Source organism: Triturus cristatus, chromosome 2_2, assembly GCF_964204655.1.
Source record: "Triturus cristatus chromosome 2_2, aTriCri1.1, whole genome shotgun sequence".
Lineage (NCBI taxonomy): Eukaryota > Metazoa > Chordata > Amphibia > Caudata > Salamandridae > Triturus > Triturus cristatus.
The window spans coordinates 1,050,024,819-1,050,037,631 of NC_140582.1; the positions used below are offsets into that span (position 1 = coordinate 1,050,024,819).

At 41.4% G+C, this 12,813-nt stretch overlaps 1 protein-coding gene across 2 annotated transcripts in view; it reads left to right on the forward strand.

Annotated features, from left to right (window-relative positions):
- Positions 1 to 12,813, forward strand: part of MXD4 (MAX dimerization protein 4) — a 355,430-nt gene that overhangs the window by 82,175 nt on the left and 260,442 nt on the right. The gene's annotated exons all lie outside the window — the stretch shown is intronic.

The window sequence follows — 12,813 nt, forward strand, 5'->3', positions numbered from 1 at the left end:
AACGTGGAATGTATTAAGGTCCCGCAGACAATACGTCGCAGTGAAAAGCTGCCCCGCCGGTTTTGAGAGCTCATTCCCCTTGTGACTCCACAAAAATGTTTGACCAGAATTACATCTCTTTGTTACAACCCTTGCACCCTGAGAAAAACCTCAGGCCTGCGCACCGAGAGGGGGCAAAATACGTGTGGGCTTTCTTTTTTCTTTTCGACTATGATAGAATATTTTGGGGACCCAAAGAAAAATACATTGAATAAAACAAACGACCTATGGCGACTTTGGATTTTCATACCCATTTGGGATTACTACAGCAGACATTTTATTATCCAGCTCTGTCCTTTTCGCAATTTACAATTCTCAAGCTTCTTTGGAACTTGGAGGCAACAATGCAATCCTCGTGACAAGTATTGTTATTGTCACTGGACCCACAGAAGCAAAATTAGGGACTCCTTTGGGGTATATCCCCCTCTTTAGACTTTGACATGCATAGGGTAGTGCGGTCGACCAGTCAATGCTTACTCCTGAATGTTGCACACAACATCGGATATTGTGGGGCGGGAGTGACGCTTCTGGCAACTGACACTCTCACAACAATATGTCTGATTAGTTATCAGCTTTCTGTTCACCTCACTGGTTTGTTAAGTTAGCAGTCTTGGCAGTCTTCTGCAACAGACCCTTTTCTACAATGTGCGTAGCATTGTATTGCACAAAGTTTCCTGAAGCCACCCTATGGACTGGCTGGAGCAGTGGGCTCAGATAAAGGAGGTTCTGTGCTTTTTAAATACTCTAGCTTCTTTCACCATTACTGTTGCAGTCGATGTTAGGCATTTTCTTTGGGCTGGGAGTAATCCCTACTCCTTTAGGAGAGGCACCTAAGGTACCCTGCCTATAGTCCAATCATTTCTCTGCAAAGGTATACACAGCTTCTTGAAGGTCATCTTACTGAAAGCTGCAGCTAAATCATAACCAACTATCTGCTCAGGAATCAGTCATTGAAAATGTTTCTTGTAGGTTATGTTTAGTTCCATGGTAACTAGGTACAAAAGGTGCTTGACTGTAGATCAGCTACTATTATCATTAGTTGCGTCATTGCCTGTATATCCCTTAAGCCTATCCATGTCTCGCAGTGCTTAATTTGAGCCGGCGGTTTCCGGTGCTTGACACCAGCACTCCATTGTCAACACCAACTCTTATAAAAGCGTGTCACATGATGGCGCTGTTGTCTAATTTTGGGAGGAGCCTAACAACAGTTTTTTAAAATAATTAAATATACATTACAATCACTAATACCTGCCCCCCAAAGCTACACCAATAGCTTGGGTGTCATGTATTATTATTATTAATGTATATTTAAAGTCTGAATTGTCACTCTTGTATGAGTGTGATGGTTAGTTGTGATGGTACTGTCATTGGCAGTGCTAGTGGGGGCAATGGGTGGTGCAAGCTGCAGTGGCCTTCTGACAAGGGCCCTGACTCTTATATTTATTTACAGATTAAGTACTGATGTCTATCACTCTGTTGGTGAGCAGGGCAACATCTCAAAACACGTAGAGCACCTGGCTGAGGTTCCATGATACGAGTCTACACAGGATAACATACTAGAGCAACCAGAATGCTTGAGCCTTTGAGCTGTCTTTCATTGTTGTCAAATGTTGAAGAGCGGAAGGAACACAAGGGTTAGCTGAGTATTCAGAGAGCTGACAGAATGGAGCAGAATTGGCGTGAGCCACAAACAGTCATAATTGTGTGTTCTTTCAGTGACGTGGTGCCTCCCATATTGTAGTGGCAAAGGCAAGACAGGGTAATTTGTTTTGTCTACAGGCTTGTTGTGCAATTTTTTATTTAAGATCACTTTTATATTCTAACTACAAAGCACATGTAAAACATTTTTGCTTCTTAAAGTAATCCATGTCTTTGAGCCACTTACAGCAGTTTGTCCCTCTATTCCTACCCTTCAAGCCAGAGCACCGTGGTACTATAGTATGCTTTACAATGCGTAGTACATTTGTGACCTAAGGAGTTTGGTGCAGGGTTAGTTTTTTGTAGCACATGGACTCCTTCTCTTCTAATCCATAGTTAGGGTTTCAATAAGCCCTCAATATAGGTTCTTCGAGCACCCACCAGTGAAGTGGACCATGCCACCTGCTAACCACATAGAAGTATGTTGTAGTTACATGTTGGGTACATGTTCTCTTTAAGTAGATGCAGCAGCTCATGCCAGGATTGTTCATGGTCTCCATGGTGTGATGTTCTGTGTGGAGTCCGTTGGAGACTGAAGCTGACTGGCAAGCTGCTATTGTTGGTGGTGTCTGCTTAACTCTAAAGACCACCTAAAGGATGCCATGTGTAGCGTCTTAACAATGTGCATGTTAAAACTGCATGACTTCTGTATTTTGACTGATGTCAGTCGAAACTCAGATGTCAAAAATGAACTGGATGATGTAAATAACCTTAGGTTTACTTAACTGATAGCTGTCAGTGTTCATAATGCCAACCATAATCTCAGGTTCTCTTAGCCTTGTAACATCTCCTTTCTCTTTAGAACCACATCAATGGGTATGCAACAGTCTTCTAGTCGGTTTCGATAAAAAAGACAGCCCTGCCTAGACCTTAAGCCACACAGTTTTTTTCTCTCACTATTCGTATGCTGACGAACCCACTTTGGTTCTGACGTTGACGGCCATCATGGAAGACATCATGGCTAAGTCATTGAGGTAGCTAAAGCCATCAGTAATCCGACTGGGCATATGGAGTGGAGCCACGATCAAAGATTGTTATATTCCATTGTCATATTCCATGTACAACTCACCCAGTTCCTTAAGTGCAAAACTTTACTACTAAAGGAACCCAATGCAGACCTAGAGAACTTGGTAAGCTGCCAACTGATATGTGGTCTTCCATCCTTGGCCAAGTTCCTTATAATTACAGTTCCTGCTCATCTCTCAGAAAAGTTGGTTGATTGTTTCCATTTCAGGGATTTCTAGTCTTATGTATGTACATAACCTATTCAAGTTCTCACTCTCTGTCTCCATCTAGTGAGCTCTCTCTCTTTTTCTGTGTCTTTTAATATCTCTCTTGATACTCTCTCATTCTTCCAGTGATGCAGCACTGACTCCACCCGAGGTACACTTGTTTGCTTCCAAAGACAAGGATCACGCCTATGTATTGATACTTCTTGATCTCTCCACAGCATTTAAAACAGTTGGTCACAGGACTGTGTTCGGACGACTTGAAAGACTCTGCAGAGTACAAACAACAGCCCTCCGTTAGTGAGGTCCTTTCTCACCTGCTGAGTTGAGTTGGACTCTTTTGTGTTGGTGTCTTCCAACATAACGACTCTGCCTCATCCCTGGTTTTCTTGTTCTACATGAATCATGTACACATGTTCTCGACAACCTAAATGTAAGTGCACTGACAGACATTTGCTTAATTAGAATCTCGATGATCCTGAGAATTGCTGGCATTTAAAGTTGTTGTATCTTATCACTCTGACACTGCAGTCGCTCTAACTGCTGTCATCAAACAGGACCAAAATTAAGCCCATTGCCATATGCACAGTGTCGAGCACATCTGCGCTCCTAAACTTTTATCCGGGCTAATTGTCCTCTACCAATACATAGAAAAGACTGAGTCACTATATAGTCCAATATATACATTTTGTTGGAAGTTAGTTACACTATCAAGGCTCCTACACGGAACAACCCTCGCATTCATTCGTTCACCTTAAAACATGGTTTGTCAAGTCCAAGAAGGTGGCTGCAACCACACCTTAGCCATCAAGTATAGTTTTTAGCCCATACATAATTGATGTGGCTTTGTTTCCTGTACCGTACTGCACCCAGCTTCTGTTGTCTTTTACCGAACTGTTGACCTTACTCCTTTGTGTGGATACGCAACTTATTGGTCACTTGTAATATATTTCTGTATGTGTTTCTATTTGATCCTTTTCAGGACCACAGTGATTTTAAAGTCCATTAAAGACTCGGGGCATCCGGGTAAAAGGAAATCGGATAGACTAGATATTTTTAGAAAATCTTAAATTTGCCAACACAATTGCCAGTACTTTCATTGCAGCGGTCTGCCTTAATTCATTTTGTATAATTTCTAATATATTTTGTCCTGATCTACGAAAGCAGCATCAAGACAGATGCTACAATATAGAGTATAATTCACAGTCAGTATAGGTTTATTTTGGGCATCTGTCATAAATGACACTCCGTTTGGCTATTTTGACATGTTTTGTATGAATAAAAAGAGTGTTTGTCGTGCAATCTCGGTTACGCTGTAAGAGGTGCCAAGACAGATTTTAAAGTATTGCTTATTCCACGTGGCCATATTTTGTGGAGGTGGATCTTGGCAAGTGGAGTATTTTTATTAATTAACATTAGACATTTTTTCCTGTCTGATATTTGATTAGTTTTCACAATCGCCTGGGAATTCATTGCAATAGATACACTGCAGTTCAGGAGATGGTTTCATGGTAACACAAGTACACCACCCTATGAAGACCAGAAGAAAATACTTAATTTGCTAAGTTGGAATGGCAGAAACATTACAACTCCATCAATATGTCTTTCTTAACGCTTTTATACAGAAACTAGGTAATGTTTTTCAGATTTTCTTTAGTTTTTTTGCTGCCAGAACTTAAACTAATGTTGTCTGGCAGGTCTCCTCACGTTCCGGAGTCTGCTGACTTAAGGTCTGTACACATACTCACTGCACACCCTGCTCTGACAGTCAAAAGTACATTCTAGAACTCCAAAATGGTGCCTCCCAGGATTTTTGTATAAAAAACATTGCATTTTGTGCTCACAGGACGCTCCTTCCAATATTAGAATACAAAAACATTGATGGAAAAAACAGTAGGAAACGGATGATACCTACAAAGACGGGTTACGGACCTTCTTTACTCTCCTATCCTCCTTACCCTCTGCACCTATCACTGTGTATCAGACATTTTCCTAAATGTAGGATTCCCAGTCAGATAGAATTCTACACACAGTATGGGTACTTGGGTCCTAGTAAGTAATCATTTGATATCACAACATCAGATTATTTTTTTAGGTTAAAGATGCCTTTTGCCATATACAACTCTTCTCCCTTTCATATTGCTGCTCGCTCTTTTTTCCTGTAGTAAATTTTATATAGTTGCTATTCAGCTGGCAATCTGTAAAAAAAAAAACAGTGAACAAATATAAGATGTTTTTAAAGAACCAGTTCAATAGCAGTATCATACCTCATACTATAGCTCGGTTGATGAAAGACGTTGCCTCCTGCTTCTGTGAAAACTGCTACTTCTTGCTTACCTAATGGAAAAGAATAAGAAGTGATAAGCTGTTCCTAGTTATCGCTGCAGCAGTTGAGTTAATCCCAGTCAAAAGATTGGGAACACATTCTGGAGGGCGGTGCTGGGAAATCATTCACTTAGCCGCCCATTTGTTTTCTGTCTCAGTGCCCCTACCACCAAATTACTTAAATAACGTTTATCTGCTAGTTTATATAATTCCCAAACATCTTGATCAGATTCTCTGTATCAAAATCCACAAATCTAACAGTCAACTATTTCTCAGCTCGGCTCAGTCCCTTCATTTCCCAATAAAGTTCAAAGGGAGCTTCTGCTTTGCTACATCCTCCCTTATCCTTTGGCATGAGGTGGCCTGCTTCCCTGGCAGCCACTTCCATTGCTTAGCATATCTTTATAATCCTCCACCTATTAATGACACCCTACCGCAAAGTGATTTTTGGTTATAACTATGAAATTGGGACAGAATCTGTCACTTCAAGAAAGACTCAGCTGTTGTAATTTTATTGTATCCTCTCCTGCAAACGTTCACTGGGCCCGTTCACACTTGAAGCAGATATCCAGACATATTTTCCAATGGTGGGACCCTGTGGAGCAGAATTTCAGTATTGAAGTACATTTCCAAGGAGATGCGCTGGTGGCTGGTTTTAGCTCATCTAGAGAAGGGGTTCCCTCTTTTAACTCCAGAGACAGTGGTCCTGACCAGAGACCTCAAGTTATGGATGGGATGCAACTTAGATCTTCTATCAAACTTAGGGTCTCTGGGGGAAGAGAACAAGTTTCAGTTCTCCAGTTGAAAGGAGCTGTCCATTGTTCTTTAAGTCCTCGAATGAGAAATCTGTGACAACATTATAAATTTGCATTCTGATTTTTACCATCAATTAGTCAAAGTTGAGATCCTTTAATGGTGTGCAGCCATGTAAACCTTCCTAAAGACTCAGAGCACTACTCAAAATGTGGAAAGCACTCCCTAGGGGAAGGGTTTGTTGCATTGCGCCCAGCTCATATGCTATACCCTGTCTCTGGCCTTAGTCAGTTAACCAGGTTAGGAACTATGATTTACTTACAAGTAATTGTACTAATCCAAATTTCTGTTCAAGAATCTTTCAATTCAAGAGATGTTTTCATTCATATATTCAGTTGTGCCTCCGTTTGTACCTTGATGGTGTCTAGGCTCTATATGGGGGGACGGGGAGTGAGTTGTTTTTCATTACACATCTTTCCTGAAATGTATACAGAACGTACTGTGTAAATACCTCCCTAAGCAAATAATATAGTCATGGAGAAGATTAAGTGGTGCATTCCATATTTTAGATCAGACCTAAGAAGCAATACCAGGAAAGCAATGGATGGCCAAGGAATTACATAAACTTGCATCTATAACAGTGGGAAAAAAGGGCAACTTTTCCCATTACTGCATGCATGGCATTGACCAATAAATCCGACCAGTTGTTAAAGGCTGTAGAAAGTAATGTAATGGGCTGATGGTCAATGGGGATGGCCAAGGCTGGACTGCTGGAAGCAGGCATTGGGCATGCAACAATTACAATTAAAGTAATGGATTTGACAGTGGGGATGTGGCTGAAAAGCATGGTTGTAGGCCCCAACCATGGAGCTGCCTGCCATAATGAAGAACCAGTGGGTCACAACCAGTACCAAGTGGATACATTAGGTGCATGGGAGGGGAAACTTATACAGAAAAGAAAGATCAGGGGTTACGCAAAGGTAAACTGGGAGAAAGGGAAAGGAAAACACCACTCAGAATTCTGGAAATGCCACAAAAGTGGCATGATAAACATACAAAACGATACCAACGGTGGAAATGGGAAGAGGCTAAGCAAGATGGAAAAAAAAATGACACCTGCTAATATTTAATAGAACTTCATGGTGTTCTCTTGGAAGATTAATGAATCAAGTAAGTATCACTATAACGCAACGTGAATATGCACTTTCCAGTAAAATGGTTGAAAAAGTGGGCATAATGATAGCAGGAAACTGTAACGTAAGAGAAACATAAGAGAAACTGGAAACATAAATGAACATAAGCATACACTCAAAAATGCCTCTATAGCGTATCACAGAATCACAACATCTTCATGTTATTCATTATTCTGTCTTTTAACTGCTTTGCTGGGTCCGGAATTCCCCCGTGGTGCTGAAAAAAATTACGCGTGTGCGTTTCGGACGGCCCCCGCTGTCCTCCGCACACACCCACCGTGACGTCAGATGGCCGGGGGCCGTCCGACACACCTAAGCAGTTAAAGAATTGTCAGAATAAGACAGCACAATCAATACTTCTAAATCCAAGTCCAGATGTATGCAGACAATCGGTCATAAAATCATTGACATCTTTGAGAATATGGTGTATAAAGACCTTTGTACATATAATGCAAAACAAGATCACATGCTATCTCAATATCAGTTGCAGTGTCATAAATCTTTTTTTCGGCCTATAAGGCCATAAAAGCACCAATAAAATAGATACAATACATTACATATAACTTGCTGGTGATATCCATTAGGCTATGTAAGACCGAATAATACTTTGATAAGTGTATACATTTCCTATCTGAGTTTTTAGGTTGGGGAGGTAAACTCCTCTGCTCGCCAGCCTAAAGTTGGTTGTACAATATACACACAACATATGGATTTTACATTAGCCGCAAAATACGGATCAATAGAGTGCATGTGCATAGACAATGGGACACGTTTAAAAAAAAATGATATCTTCATTCAGATATAGTCTCTTTAAAATGTACGAAAGCAAAACCTTTGGACAGCAAGGTGTCAATTTATAATATTTAAAAAGACAGTCTTATTAAGAAACATGAATAATGTCTTGGAAAAAGTGTAAACGTTGACATTTAAAAAGAATCCGTATGATCCAATAGAGTCGCCGACTTGGCTTACAGTTCCTGAGAGAGAGAAAGTGCACGTGCAGAGCTTCAGGTACAATAAGGTTGTTGCCTGGGATTGGGCCATGCATACTAGGCAGAACTCAAATGAAACAGGGGCTGATACATTTACAGGAAAAAAAGCCAAGCTTTTTACAACATCTGGTTTAAAAAGAGACTATTTAAAACGAGCAGCAATTTGTGGAGCACTTGATGATAAAATAGTCTCAATACGAAAGAAAGACAGTACTTCTCAAAGTCATAAATGTCAGTGATGACACTTTCAAAATTACGAATGAGGGTGGAGTGATTGTTGCAATGTGCACGTCACCACCTACCTGAAACTAGAGAAAAATGTAACTATTGAGTTCACTGAGATCTTCTTCTTACTATAGTGGAATAATCTGGGTGCTTCAGTAAAACTATCAATAAATAAAGATCTAAGACGTCCTCTGATACATTTTTGACCCACAATACATTAAAGAGAGATCCGATATTCATACCTATTGGCACCAGCATTAGTTTGCTATATGCTAACACTGAAAGTACTACAAGCACATTTTACAATTAACTGCACAAAAGCAACCTTCATACTTGAAAGATACTCTTATTTTCTCAATCCTATTATTAAATTATCAAATTAACAAACAACCATGCTGTGTATTTAAGATTTTAAAGCTTTGTATATTTCCATACCACATAATGCGGGACAAGAAGAAAAACCCATAGAATGGTCTTTATTGAGGAACACCAACTCGAAAGCAAGCAAAGTGTTTTTGCAACAAATCTTCACTTCACTTCGTGCTATAGTTATTTCGAATATGTTTGTTCATATGGGAAACAACCATTACAACGCAGTCATTATAATGCACTACATTTACAACGCAGTCATTACAACGCAACTGCCTTTACATCGCATGCCATTACTATGCAGCCATTACAATGCATGTCACTACAACGCATAACATTACAACGCAAGTCACTTCAACGCATGCCATTACAACGCATTATAAGGTAAGTAATGGGGAATACCCCTACACTATCCAACATTTACCCTACTGTTGCACTCACTGGAGTGGGAAAAGTAATTTTTACCCCTTCGTTATCCAACACTTACCTTACTGTTGACCTAAAAGTGTTATGCGTTGTAATGGTATGCGTTGTAATGGAATGCGTTGTAAATGTAGTTTTGAAAAATGCATTGTGATGGCATGCATTGTAAAATCATGCGTTGTAATGGATGTTGCGATGTAAAAACCGCTTTGTAAAGGCATGCGTTATAAATGTTTGTGTTGTAACGTGTCCTATTCGTTCATATTTTCATATTACCTACAACAGAAAGGTAGGTTCGAGGCATATGAGCTGTAGATCGCATACTTTTGCATAGATCACCATCTGGTGTTGGGCTCGGATGTTTGCACTTTGTTATTGTAGAAGTGTTTGTAGTCACGAGATAGGTGACTCCTCCTTTGGTTAGTAGTGCGCATGTTTTTTTCCGCCATCGGGTTCGGATGTGAATTGATGTGCTCCGGATCAGTGTCATTTCGATTCCCCTTCGACACGCAAAGCTCTCACCGCTCAACGGTCTTGTTTCGATCGCGATCTCTCGACGCGCATATACTTTCCAAAGAGATTCTCGAGTCCGGTCGTCGACGTGGGCTGTTAGGCCGTTCGGCGCCATCAACAACAGCAAATAGAAAGGACTCCCATCTAAAAAACGCAAGTGTGGGGCTAAATTCCCACACACAGATCTCCACGAGGTCTGCAACCTCTGTCTCTCTCCAGAACACGAGAGTCGACACTGCCAGGCCTGTGATTCTTTCAGGTCCAAGAAGGCTATACGTGATCGCTGGGCTCGACGTCCCGAAATGTCCAGATCAACCGTCTCGGCGCCGGAAGACATCTTCGAGGCAGGCCCGACGATCAGGAAACAGGAGATGAACAAGCCAGCGTCTCTGCAGCCGACAAATCAGACTCAGAAGACCAGTCAATTACTCCAGGTCAACGAACCGTTAGTACTGACGTCGACGCCGCGGCCCTAACAAACACAAGGCTCCGGTAACACCTTCACCTTTGGGTCTAGGTCAACACCGTGATAATGCTTCAGAATCCCTGCCTCCGGGCCCGGCCCCGAAGCCCACTAAGCCTTCAGGCAGCTCGGGATCGAGCCAGCCACATCACGGTGTGGAAAAACCCTCTTCGGCACCGAAACCAAAGCCCAAAATACCAGAAACTTCGGCACCGAAGCAAACTTCCAAAACTTCGGATCCGAAAAAACAGCCTAAATCTTCGGAGTCGAAAACACCACCCAAGCAGAAGGACACAAAAACTCCTCCTAACGCTAAGGAAGATAGACCAAAACACCACTCTGAGCCTAAGTCATCGGCACCGAAAAAAGACAGTGTGCCCAAATAACTTTTCCATCCAGATTCACCGTATCCTAAGCAAAGGACACTGCATTTTGACCCCATTACTGGGCAAGTCACCTCTATACCACCTAAAAAGAGGAAATTGGACACCTCAGAAACACCTGAGATACCCTCAAAGAAAAACAACTTAGCCACCTCACCTATGAGGCCTTTTTCACCTCCTCCACAGCTTCCAGCCATTATACTTTCTCCAGCACACTCTCCAATACCTCCTCTATCACTTGCAACACAAGATGACAATGAGGATTTAGAGGGTGGGGATGAGGACAAAGACCCACCACATCAGGATACAGATACTGTCAGTCAGTCAGTCATAGTACTTTATTTCGATAAATCAATATCATAAAAAGACAAAGGAACAAAATATATACACTCAATCAAAAAATACAATTAATACAAGGAAAGTTCATGGTATATATACATACAATCACTATATACATATAAAAAACATCCTATAAAATCCGATCCTAAAAATGCGTTAAAAAGAGGTCAGTTAAGATAAGCTATACGCATCATTTACATAAAATCATCAGTATGGAATAAATATACCATGGAATAACCACTAGCAGTGGGCAATATTCAATTCGTCTTATTTAGGGACCCAAGTTCACAGGAGTGTCGATCGACAACCTTTTCTTAACCCTGATAGCCCCCACTAAAAAATTGGCAACATGGAAAATGATCCTTGGGGTCTGTAGTAGCTGAAGAAACAAGAGTGCTGGCTTGACCTGTATGAACCCAGCCTCTTTAAGGATCGGAATCAAATATTGCCTTCTTAAAGCCGTGAAGTGATCACAGAACATCAGAAAGTGCAATGTGTTCTGAAGCGAGAAGTTGTCACATTTACACGGCGGAGCATTTTCGGGAGAACACCAGGTCGGAAAGTGACCCAAAGACAAGTGGATCAGGTTCAAACGAAAACGGGTTAAGAGGAAGCGATGATAAGGCAAGTTAACAATAGTTAAGTACGGTTCCGGGCCAACATTAGTGCACAGAATAATGCCCGACCTTACCATAGGTTTTTCAAGTTCTACTTGTTCCCTGTCTAGGCGTAACATATCTCCCATCAGGCCTTTGATCAGGACTAGATCTTTCGCAGTTATTGTAGACGGGGATAAATAGAGGTCTGGTCTCCCTAACTTGAAAAGACTGTTTTTAATATAGGCTAGCCACGGTATTTTACTTACCCTGTCTAGCAGCAGACAGTCCTTTAGAATGGTATGATTAAGGGGAATTTCTTGATTCAACCAGATCCTAAGCCAGGCCAAAACAGGGGCCACTTTAATCAGGTCTGAGATATATCCCATGCCAAGTTCAGAATGAACAATGTAAGTAGAGGTTGACTGAGGAACGGAATGGACTGATCTTAAAAATTTATTTTCAGTGATCTGTATGCTTTCCGTAGAGCAATTACCCCAAATAGCACTGCCGTATGTAGCAACGGCTAGGCTTTTGGCTTTATACATTTTTAGCAGAGTAGCTATTGGTCTTGCTCCCAATTTTTTTATAAAGCTCTGTAGGGCAGAAGAAGATCTGGCAAGAGCGATGTTTCTATTTTTTATGTTGGGACCCCAGGTACCTTTCTCGTCAAAGGTTATCCCTAAATAGGGAAAAGTGGCTACTCTACAAAGCTCTTGTTTCCCACATGTGAATGTTTTTACTAACTTGTTATTCATTCCCTTGCCCATGATCATGATTTGAGATTTTTTAACATTGATCTTTAGGTCCAGAGTACTCATAAAGGCTTCAAAGGCATCCAATAGCCGTTGAAGACCCACTCCAGTACGTGAGAGCAAAACAGCATCGTCCGCGTATAGGAGAACTGGAATGCCAAGTTCACCTATACGCGGAACATCAAGGGTTGCCGCTTTAAGGGAAGATTCCAGGGCGTTTATGTAAACCGTAAAAAGGAGGGGAGCCAAGATGCACCCCTGCCTCACCCCTCTTTCTGACTTAAAGTGACTTGTACAGCGCCCTTCCGAGGTAACTCTAACCGCGGCTATTAAGTCAGAATGGAGGTCAGCTAAAAGACAAACGAGAGCCCTGTCCAGACCTATGTTAAGCAGGATATTCCACAGTTTAGAGCGATTTACAAGGTCGAAGGCTGTCGAGAGGTCCATGAACCCCAGGTACATGGACCCCTCTCTAGCCCTCGTGTATTTTTCAACCAATAGGTGCAAGTTAAGACCTT